Source organism: Coptis chinensis, chromosome 8 (genome assembly GCF_015680905.1).
Source record: "Coptis chinensis isolate HL-2020 chromosome 8, ASM1568090v1, whole genome shotgun sequence".
NCBI lineage: Eukaryota > Viridiplantae > Streptophyta > Magnoliopsida > Ranunculales > Ranunculaceae > Coptis > Coptis chinensis.
The window spans coordinates 88106313-88118544 of NC_141463.1; positions in this window are offsets into that span (position 1 = coordinate 88106313).

Consider the following 12232-nt stretch of genomic DNA (forward strand, 5'->3'; position numbering starts at 1 on the left):
AAAGGTTTATGTGGGTGGTCCTAAAATTTGAATTGGAATGCATGGGATCTAGTTAGTTTTGAAATTTCGGTTGGGGCGGATTAGTTTATGGGCGGGTTAAAACCGGTCGGTTTAGCCTTAGCCGCGTAGGACCAGGGGTTTGAACTCTTTTAAATATGGATTTGGGCGAGGACCGGGTGAAATGACCACCGGTTAGGACCGTGACTGTTGGGTTGACTGTTGACCCGTTGATTTTTTCCAAAAATATTATAGATGGAATTTATGGACCCATCCGATGATAGGATGTGGGTGACTCTTGTATAAACTTGTTTGTCAGTATCTAATATAGATTTGACGTTGATCTGGTGTAAATATTGACACGTGAAAATAGAGAAATCTTAAGATGCATAGATATATACACTCGAATAAATTACGAAGCGAAAATCCTAGAACCTAGCTACCACAACTCATGTGATTGGCCCTTCCGGCGTTTTGAGTTAATCTGAATGGCCTTGGTAAGTAATGTGATTGGCCTTTCCGGCGTTTGAAAAATTTGAATGGCCCTCGAAAACCCGAATAGTGGCTTGATTATTCCGTTCGCAAAATATAAGCGATGATGCATAATATTTTATGCGAATAGTGGCATTACTTACATAATTGCTTCCATGTGAGGATTTACCCGGTGTGCGGCATCCCTCGGGGTAGTTACGCCGCGGAGTGGTTCATTATGTAAGGGGAGGCATGTAGATGTACATGTTCGGCGTTGGTTGGGTAGCGATTGTGGTAGCCGGAAAACTAGGTAAAACATAGAGACGCGTATTATTAGGGACACTTGATAAATGTTCCGATATATTACTTTTCCCTTTGGTGTGGTTAGCAAGTTAAGTTTCAATTTATAATATGATTATCACAAATTGTTTTGCAGGAGAGTGGGTTAAACTAATTATTCTTGCAGAGAGGACCCACTCTGCGATAGAGCATGCATAAAGGTAAGTACTAGGATGCCATAAGTTATTTATTCATAGTTAGAAGCTAAGGTGCCTTTATGAAGGAACTAACTACCTTAAGCTAAGGCGCCTCGGTGAGGAACTACCTGCCATGTAAAGAATGAAATTTTATGTATGTCTAAATGGTTTTTCTAAGGCTACTCATACCAACATTATTTATAATGTTGACCCGATTTGCATGTTTGCTAATCGGGTGTGTTCTTATATGAACATAGTCGATCACCGACGGGGGTTAGGCGATGTTCGAAGGAAGGTGGCGGGCTGCTCGTGATTGATGTTAGCATTTATTTTCAATAAGATGTTGTTTCATTTTTCCTCAGAGATGTAGTGGAATTTGTTGGAGACATATGTTTAATTTATTTTTTTTCCGAATTATTAAGTGAAGAAGTTTGTAACTTATTCTGACCACCATTATTCATAATGATGAGTGGATTGTTTTGAGTATTTTATTGTATTTGTTTTCCGCATGTATTATTATTCATTAAGGGTTATGATATAGATTGGGTTTTGAGGTTGGTGTCACATCTCGGATATCGAGGAGTCGGATATCATTTATATTATCTGATTTATCGAAATTCGGGGTGTGACAAGAGTTCATGAGTCGGTTTCCAAAATCGAAATCACTACTTTGCATGCTCTGTACCCAAAGGTAGAAAAATACATATGATATGAGGATATAATGCAGAGGAATGCGAAGGAACAGAAGAAGTCAGGGAATGCAGTGCAAGCTATCGATAGAGATGACCGAAAAGGTAAAGGTAGGATAGAGTAAAAAGAGAGAGAGGATCATACAGAGGGGAGAACCGAGGTCCAGAGAGGACGGGGGATCGAGGCAGAAGGGATATCCGAGAGAGGAAGTCATACCGTGAAATAGAACAGACTCCTCTTAACAGGCCTTTAGAGGAAATCTTGTCTCTAATTAAGGGGCAACAATATTATGAGGGTCCGCGGAGTACACCAGGGGAGATAGAGGGGAAACCATTTTGCCCGTATCATCAAATCAGGAATCATGCCACTAATGAATGTTATGTCTTGAAGTGGTTAGTGGAAAGAATGATTAAAAAGGGGATGCTCAGGGAGTTTGTCGTGGAGGTTCGTCAAGCCGAGAGAGTGCCAGCTCCGGCTAGAATTTTAGGTACTATCAATGTCATCTTTAGTGGAGAAACACTGGGAAAGAATGCATATAGAGACAAGATAAGAAAGAAAACGAGTTTACAACAGGTGAATGAGGTGGTGAGCATACCGCGGTTAGTTTGTGGAACCGCGATAGATGAGGAAAACATAATGTTCACCCCAAAAGACTTAGAGTCAGTAATTTCACTGCATGAGGATGCATTGGTAATTACTATAGCGATGGGTAACTATCTGGTAAAGAGGGTGTTGATAGACTGCGGCAGTTAATTGGATTTGCTATTTAAAGGGGTCATGGAGGAGATGAACATCGACAGAGACCAGTTAAAAGCTCATCAAACCAATTTGTATGGGTTCAACGGCAGTATGACAGATCCCATGGAAGAGTTGGTGCTACCAGTAACAGCAGGTCCGGTGACTGTATTCACTTGGTTTATGGTGGTGGACACTAGTTCCCAATATAATGCAATTCTAGGGAGAAGATGGGTCCATGAAATGAAGGCCATTCCATTGACATATTACCAAGTGATCCACTTCCCCACGAATGGGGGGATGTATGAAATAAGGGGGGATCAAGTGGCAGTGCAGAACATCCATCAGGTAACTGTAAAGAGTATGGTCCGAGGAACGAAAGGGAAGGGGTCGCCACATGAACAAGGATCAGTATAGCAATTACAGGAGGAGGTGGCGACAGAAGTGTACGAGCTTCCGCTCGGACCGAAAACTTTGGATGAAATTGGGGCAGTGAACTTGGGGGTGGGAGACGAGGAGAAGTTTACATCGATTGGGTTTGACTTGCCGGAGGAATGGAAAAGTAAGCTAGTGCAGTTTTTGGCAGAGAATATCAGATATATTTGCATGGGTGATTGAGGATATCACGGGGTTAGACCCAGAGTTTGCCTATCATCACTTGCATATGAATGAAGATGCTAAGCCTGTAAGACAAAAGATGAGAAACATGAGACCAAAGTACGCTGAGGGGATTCGCGAAGAGGTTATACGACTGAAGGGGGATGGGATAATAAGGGAGGTAGAATTCATGGAATGGCTGTCCAATGTGATCGCAGTTCCAAAAAAGAACGGCAAGGTCAGAATATGCGCTGACTTTACGGACGTGAACAAAGAGTGTCCGAAAGATTGTTACCCTATGCTGCGGGTAGATGAGTTAGTAGGCAGAATTGCAAGTTTCAAAGTGTTTTCTTTCATGGACGCGTCCATGGGGTACAATCAGGTCGCAATGTTCGGCCCAGATCAGGAAAAGACAACCTTCGTGGTGGAGGGTGGTACCTACTGTTACACCAGGATGCCCTTTGGTTTAAAAAATGCTGGGGCTATATTTCAGCGATTAGGAGAAAAAATGTTTGAAGGCAAGATTCGGAAGGGGATGGAGATATACATTGACTATATGGTGGAAAAGAGCATGTCAGAAGAGGAACACTTAGAAGGTCTCCAGGAGACTTTTCACATACTGCGGATGCATAAGCTAAAACTCAATCCCGAGAAATGCAGCTTTGGGGTAACTTTTGGAAAGTTCTTGGGTTACATAGTCACGCACCGTGGAATAGAGGCGAATCCCAAATAGATCAGATCACTGATAGAAATGTCGTCCCCTCAAAATGTGAAAGAAGTGCAAATGTTGATTGGGAGGGTCGCAGCACTTAACAGGTTTATTTCCAAATCATCGGACAAATGCCGACCGCTGTATCGTTTGTTGAGGAAAACGCCGAACTTCCAATGGACTGCCGAGTGTGAAGAAGCCTTCCAGGAGTTGAAACGTTATTTAGGAAAGGCACTTTTACTGTCACGACCGGAACAAGGGGAGAAACTGTAGTTATATTTGGGAGTTTCGGAATACGCAGTAAGCTCAGTCCTGGTGCGAGTCGTTGAAAAAGTAGAAAAGCTAGTTTACTTTCAGAGTAAAACCATGCTGGACGTGGAGACCTGATACAACAAGATTGAGAAATACGCTTTGGCTTTGGTATTTTCTGCTTTAAAGTTGAAGCCTTATTTCGAGGCTCATTCATTGGTGGTAATAACAAATTTCTGTCCCTCAAGCAAGCGTTGAAAGCAGAGAAGTCAGGCAGAATGCTAAAATAGGCGGTGATGCTCAGTTGTTATGAGATTCAGTACTAGATCCGAATGGCAGAAAAGGCACAAGCAATGGCAGAGTTTCTGGCAGAGTTCCCAGCCGAGGACCCAACATGGGGAGAGGAAATGGTCATGGAACAAGAAGGGGAACCTAATCGCTATCCCTTGGATCCTTGGGATACGTGGAACGGGTGGAGAGTTTTTGCGGATGGCTCCGCTACAGATACAGGGAACGGAATAGGCGTCATCCTGGTAACTCCTGAGAACACTAGGCTAAAGTTATCGATGAAACTGGGATTTGCGGCTTCTAATAATGAGTCTGAATATGAAGCAGTGATAGCAGGATTGGATTTGGCACAAGATCTGGGGGTGAGCGAATTGTCTGTTTACTCTGATTCTAACTTGGTAATTTGTCAAGTGAATGGGGGGTTTGTGGCCCGCTGCCCAAGGATGGCGAGATACTTGGAGGTTTTACAAAGAAAAGCAAGCAAGTTCAATAAGATTAAGTTTGCCCACTTGGGCCGTGGAGAGAATAGACATGCCGACGCATTGGCTTATGTGGCTGCAGTACTGCTAGGGACAGAGGGTCGGTCTATTGAAGTGAGGGTATTGAGTAAACCAAGTACCTCAGAGGAGGAAGGTGTTTGGTTTACCACTGAGAAGGATCCAGGTTGGATGACACCCATAAAAACTTTTCTGATGGGAGTAAAGATAGAAAACAAACAGGAGAGATGAAAAATGGAATAGGTGAGTCAAAGATACACCTTACTATATGGGGATATGTATAGGAGAAATTTAAGCGGACTAATGTTAAAGTGCATAGGGCCGCAGCAGGTTCAAGAAATTTTGGCCGAGGTACACAAAGGTGATTGTGGAAGTCACTCAGCTGGGCGAACAACCACACACAGATTGACATCGCATGGGTATTTTTGGCCACATATGAAGAGAGATGCCACAGAGTATGCCAAGAGATGTGAGAAATTCCAGAGATTTGCACAGTTGATACATAATGTGTTCAGCTCTTGGCCATTCGCCATGTGGGCAATGGATATAGTTGGATCTCTGCCCATGGCAAGCGGTAAAAGGAGATTTATGTTGGCCGCTACCGACTATTTTACCAAGTGGGTTGAAGGAGTGGCATTACAACAAGTTAAGGAAGAAAATGTGAAGAAGTTTTTGTGGGAGAATATCATATGTAGGTTTAGATTGCCACATATGATCATCGTGGATAATAGAATTCAATTTACTTGGGGAAAGGTTCGAGAATTTCTTCAGGCGTTCAAAGTGAAGTAAGGGTTCTCAGCCCCCTACAACCCTAAAGGAAATGGACAAGCAGAGCCGTCAAATAAAATCATAATGGATAATCTCAAGAGAAAACTGGAGGAGCGGAAAGGAGCATGGGCTGACGAACTGAATCACGTACTATGGGCTTATCGCACAACACCGTGAACCTCCACAAATGAATCACCATTCGCAATGGCATATGGGGTAGAGGCAGTAATACCAGTGGAGATGATAGAGAAAACGACAAGAACTAGAGCTGTGGAATTGGGAATGAATGAGAGGATCTTAGCCACTTAGTTGAATCTCATAGAGGAAAGAAGAGAAATAGCGCATACATACGGCTGGAGGAGTATCATCGGAAGTTGCAGAGACAATATGATAAGCGAGTGAAGCCGCAAACTTTCAAGGTTGGGGATTTGGTGCTGCGACGGGTTACACCAGCCACCAAGAAAGAGAATGAAGGTAAACTGGGTCCCAACTGGGAGGGACCATATGTCGTGACGGAGAAGGGTACTTCTGGAACTTACATGTTACATACTTCAGCAGGGGAAAAGATAGATAAACCATGGAACATATGAATGTTGAAAAAATTCCATAGCGGAAGCCTTGTTTAGTTTTTCAATTAAGGGAGAAAAGACTTGCTTTTAAATAGAGTTATGTGAGCCAAGGAATGATATCTTGTACTTTGATTATTATATCCCTGAAATAAAGAACGCATTTCTTCCAATAGTATCATGTGTATTGAATAAGGAAAGATGACAGCGGGGGAGGGGGATGATCCCTTCGCAGACTATATGTCCATATCAACTTGGGGGCAAACTGAGCTGCCCCCACCAGCTTTGGTGACCCAAGACGGGGTGAGCCTTTTGTAGACTATAAGTTCAAATCAACTTGGGAGCAACTTGAGTTGCCACCACCAGGCTTCACAGCTGACTAAAGACAATGGGGGATGAGCCTTTCGCGGACTATAGGTCCAAATCAACTTGGGAGCAACTTGAGTTGCCCCCACCAGGCTTCACAGCTAACCATAGACAGCAATGGGATGAAATAATTGCGGGCTAATACCTCATTAATTCTAAAACATGTCATGTGCATAAATTTAAGGTTGAGCAATTGGAAGTGGAGGTGCGTTATGACCGCTTGCACGGCTAATGCAGTGGTGATCTCACATTATGAAACTGGGGGAGGTGGAGTAAAAATTGAAAGGCAAAATAAATTTTGGTTAATGACCTGCTGGGCATACCCAGAAAACCAGGCTTTAAAATATAAGTATACATAAAAGTGCAATGTTGGAGTGGTGAACTTCAAAAGAACAAAAGTACAAATTTCAATGCTTCACTGCTGTCCTTCGGCCGCGTCCTTCTGGGAGGAAACCTCAGCCACTTCCGCAGCTGTGGTAAGATCATCATCCACCTCAATCGGGGAGGTGACCGCATTGGGAGTACCTAGGGGTAACACTGGTGTAGCAGCCTCAAGAACAACCGGGGATGGCGATGAAGTTTGAGTATCAGGGACTATAGGCGGAATGGGAAGTAGATGACCGGCTGCAGTAAGCTCTTCAAGCTGTTGCTTAAGTTCGCGGGCAATCTTTTTCTCAGCTAGGCTCTCGAATCTATCCGCGGCGTCCTTCACAGCCTTGTCCACAATAGCCTGAGTGGCAAGTTTATCTATCTCCTTTTGGCTCTCCATTTTGGAGGTGACCCCCACTACATAGTCGCGGTGCTTGTCCTCAGCTTGCTAGAGAGCTTTTTGGGACTTCACAGCAACGATTCGAAGATCGTCCCGGTCCTTCTCCAGCTTGGCATGCTTGCCTTTTCAACCATCAGGGTCGTTAATCTCCTGTTTTACGACCTCTAGAGATTCCAGGGTGTTGGTCAGTCCGCGCACCACATAGCCGATGTCCAGACTCAACTGAAGAAAAATATTTGTTAGAAAGGATTATAAGGGAAAAGAAGGGAAAAGAGGAAAGTAAAACACACCTTTTCCCAGCCGGTATAGATGGATGCTCTGTGAGAGGCAAACAAGCCAGAGTCGTCGTATGCTTGGTCTCTGGGAAGATGAGAGCTGAAAAACAAAGACGTCGCGATAGCTGGGTTGTCCAGGGCCGAATTGCGGGTAGTTATATCGCGGTCTCTGGCCTTGAATTGGGGGTGCCAGATTTCCACGGCACCAGAGGAAAGGGAGCCAGACGAGTGGGGGTCCTTCCCAAGGGCGAGCTAGAGCCAAGGGCCACATCGAGTCAACATGTGGTTCGGGGCGATCCTGGCCTTTTTTGCTGGGGGGCTCTTCGCCGCAACTTCAGTGGGCTCATCACCATCTGAGTCGCTTTCCCATAGTTTGAGTTTGTTGGTGGCCATGATAAGGGCAGGAATAGGAGAGGAAGGGTGGGCAAAATCATCTTCCCAGTCCGCTAAAGTAGAATACGAAGAGGGGGCGGTATCTATAGTAGTAGTGTGGGATTGAGTGGTGGCTCGTTGGGCGACGACTTGCGAGTGGTAAATCTTGGTGGTGTATCCGAATGACTTGTGGGCTTTACGTTTTCTTTTGGGAGGTGGAGAGGATTTTGGTTTTCGTTCTTTGGGTGACGGCAAACGATATAGGGGACCTTGGTACTTACCTACGTTTTTTAGAGAGGGGTCAAGCAAAATAGGGTTGCCTTTTTCGGGGTTTATGCCGAGAACCTCACACTAGTCACTCCCTAGATCACGGATCCCTTGGAAAATTTCAGAGGAGATGCCGACATAGAGTTGAGATCGCGAATCTGGTTTCCAGCCTGGGTTCAGAAAGAAAGACAAATTAAGAACAAAGTTATACAAAAGCACTGCGGATCAAAGGGTTTTACTTACCACTTTTAAGGAAATTGAGGTGCCTTAGAGAAACTTCTGAAGGGAGGTCCGCAGAAATAAAACTTTCAGACACATACAATGGATAGTGGTGCCACACCTTGTCAGAAGTTGTAATGTGGAGAACAAAAGACTTCTTCCGCGAACGAGTACAGAAGGACAGATATCCTCCACTTCCGAATTTGGTGCTCTTTTTCATATAATAATGAGTGATTATGTCACGGAGTTGGATTTTAGGAGTGGCATACATAACACGCCAGAAGTTACCTATGCCTTGACATGGCGGAATGTTGAAATGGTTGCATACCTCGAAGTCGAGAAGAGTTAAGGGAAAACGCAAACCGGCCGCTATCTGGCCAACGGTCGCGACAAGACATCATGGCTGCGGTTTTACCAAGTGTGGAAAATGGGTGATGCCAGACACGTGCTCTAATACCACATCATCTCGGATGCTTATTTAACTGCAACTAAATTAGGTCTGTAGTAATATGATGGTGGGGAGGAAGAGAAGCCTTCCTCCCTGAGGTAGATGGTACAGCGACCGGACTGGCAGAGCCTGAAGCCGGAGATTCCGATCTATCCGCGGTGGAGTGGCGGCTAAATTTGGATGTAGAGGACTCAGATCCATCGGATCTAGTGGCGGAGGTATCCACCGATTTCGATCCCGACATGCTACAATCGACACTAAGATTGGTAACTTGAAGCAATGTGGGAGAGTACAAGCTATGAAAGAAGGAAAGAGTGCGGAACAGTACCAAAAATTGAGTATAGCAAATAAACGAGGGGAAGAGAGAGGGTGGAGAACAAACTTGAAGTGCAAAGTAGCCAAGGCGACGGAGTAACTAAAAGGGAAACGCGAGCGGTGCTGGAAGGATCCACGAGATTGAGGAACAGTAGAGAACAAGTTGAAGAAGTTGAAGAAGACAAAAGGTGATGAATGAAAAAAAATGAACGAAGGGTTTTGGGTTTTGAGGGAAGTGAGAGGTTTGAGCTGGATTTGAAAATACAGGGGTAAAAGGATAATTACCAAGAAAGGGACCAGGGGGAATGTGACGCGTGGGGTCTCGAAAATCGAAAAGCCAGGTTCAGATGCGCATGCGCCGTTCCCATGTGGCGATAAAGATGGAACACATGCCACGCAACAGATGGAACAGCTTAAAATAATAAGGATATACCGCGAATGGAGAAAGCTAGGTCTCGGCCCCATTGTATGTCCGCTGACTATCAATGGGACCGAGAGAGGGCATCTCTAGTGGTCATATTCATGACATAAGATGTCATTGGTGGCGAGTGGGCCGTATGCAGAATAGTGAATAGAAGGCAGGATGCAGCGGATCAGAGCCGCAAAAACCTAACTGCCGAGAACTGCGGTGAATACTGAAGTAACGGGTGGAGAGGTAGAGAACGTGGGAAGAGGTTTTTGCGGACCGTTAGATTTCACCATAAAGATCTTAGAAGAGGTTTTCGTGGGAAGAGGTTTTGTGGATATGATATATTCACCATAAAGATCATCTCCATAAAATTTCAGTTCATTTGGAAACCTCTAACATAGATAAAAATTTCAGATCTTAGAAGTACATACTTATTTTAAAGTTAAAATAAGTTTTTTTGTGAAGATGATCTTTATGATATGTAGGTAATACCCACAAAATATTAGAGTTGAATTCATTTTCTAGGTGATGTTTTACTTACGTACTTATTTAAAAAGTATGTACTTCTAAGATCTGAAATTTTTATCTAGGTTAGAGGTTTCCAAATGAGCTGAAATTTTATGGAGATGATCTTTATGGTGAATATATCATATCCAGAAAATATTACGTATGAATTCATTGTCTAAGTAAAGTTTTACTAGCGTACTTACTCTAACTTAAAATAAGTATGTACTTCTAAGATCGGCCCACCAGTAGTTGCAATTAGGATTACCTCCATTATAAACTTAAATTAGTGATTCCCCCCAAATTGACGGTCAAACACAGTCAACTAACTTTTTCCATCCTTTGACCAGTCAAAGCACATGAAATGACATTAACTGCATTTGACTATCAAATAGTCCGGATTTGAAATAAATATTTTCCAATTTTACCCTTTCAGTCGTTTTGCTATGAACAATAAGTGTTTATACCTTATGTTGATGTATGAATATTGATTGTTCATACCCAAATACGTTAACATACCTCATGCAATATGTTGAGGTATGAACAATGATTGTTCATAGCTCATGTTAGTATGAACAGTGATTATTCATACTCCAAATAAGTATGAACAATGATTGTCCATACTCCAATAGGTGTTCTTACTAATCATACATTACGTTGAGGTGTGAACAGTGATTGTTCATACCCTAAATAAATATGAACAGTGATTGTTCATATGAACAATGAGTATTCATAGCTCATGTTAAGGTGTTCATACCCCAAATATGTATGAACAATGATTGTTCATACTCCAATAAGTGTTCTTACTGATCATATATTATGTTGATGTATGGACAATATAAACAATGAGTGTTCATAGCTCATGTTGAGGTATGAACAATGATTGTTCATACTCCAATAAGTGTTCATACATCACATAATGTATGATCAGTAAGAACAATGATTGTTCATAGCTCATGTTGAGATATGAACAATCATTATTCATACACCAAATAGATATGAACAATAATTGTTCATACTCCAATAGGTGTTCTTACTGATCATACATTATATTGAGGTATGAACATTGATTGTTCATACCCTAAATAGATATAAACAATAATTGTTCATATGAACAATGAGTGTTCATAGCTCATATTGAGATATAAACAGTGATTGTTCATACTCCAAATAGGTATGAACAATCATTGTTCATACTCCAATAAATATTCTTATTGATCATTCATTATGTTAAGGTATGAACAATATGAACAATTACAGTATGAATAATTATATTACTGATCATACCTCAACATAATGTAATTGTTCATATTGTTCATACCTTAACATAATATATGATCAGTAAGAACATGATTGTTCATACTCCTATATGTGTTCTTACTGATCATATATTATATTGAGGTATGAATATTGATTGTTCCTACCTTGTGTTTATAGCTCATGTTAAAGTATGAACAATAGGTATAAACAATCAATTATACTTTAATAGGTGTTCTTTATAATTATACATTATATTGAGGTATGAACATTAATTGTTCATACCCTAAATAGATATGAGCAATGAGTGTTCATAGCTCATATTGAGGTATAAACAGTCATTGTTCATACACCAAATAGGTATAAACAATCATTGTTCATACTCCAATAAATATTCTTACTGATCATACATTATGTTGAGGTATGAACAGTATGAACAATCATTGTTCATACCTCAACATAATGTATAATCAGTAAGAACACGATTGTTCATACTCCAATAAGTGTTCTTACTGATCATACATTATTGTGAGGTATGAATATTGATTGTTCATACCCCAACAATGAGTGTTCATTGCTCATGTTGAAGTATGAACAATCAATCATACTCTAATAGGTGTTCTTACTGATCATATATATCATATATTATCTGAGGTATATACACTAAACATTAGGGTATACTTGACATTTCATCTACCTTGATTGTTCAAGAAACTTGACTTTTCATCTATCCAGTCTTTCAAAGTGATTAGAAAAAAAAATAGGTAGTTTCTCCGGTTGGTTTTATATACCCACTCACGGAAACAATGATTGTTGGACAGGTGTCCATTTATAAAACTTATGATGAAAGTATATACAGATGGGTTCAAAAAATAGTTCAAATGAACAACGAGGGTTCAAAATTAGGCAAAATTCATACGATTTTAGTTACATTAGGGGGTCTCTTGGGCCGCTAATTATTTTGCATTAGGGGTATACGATTTTGACA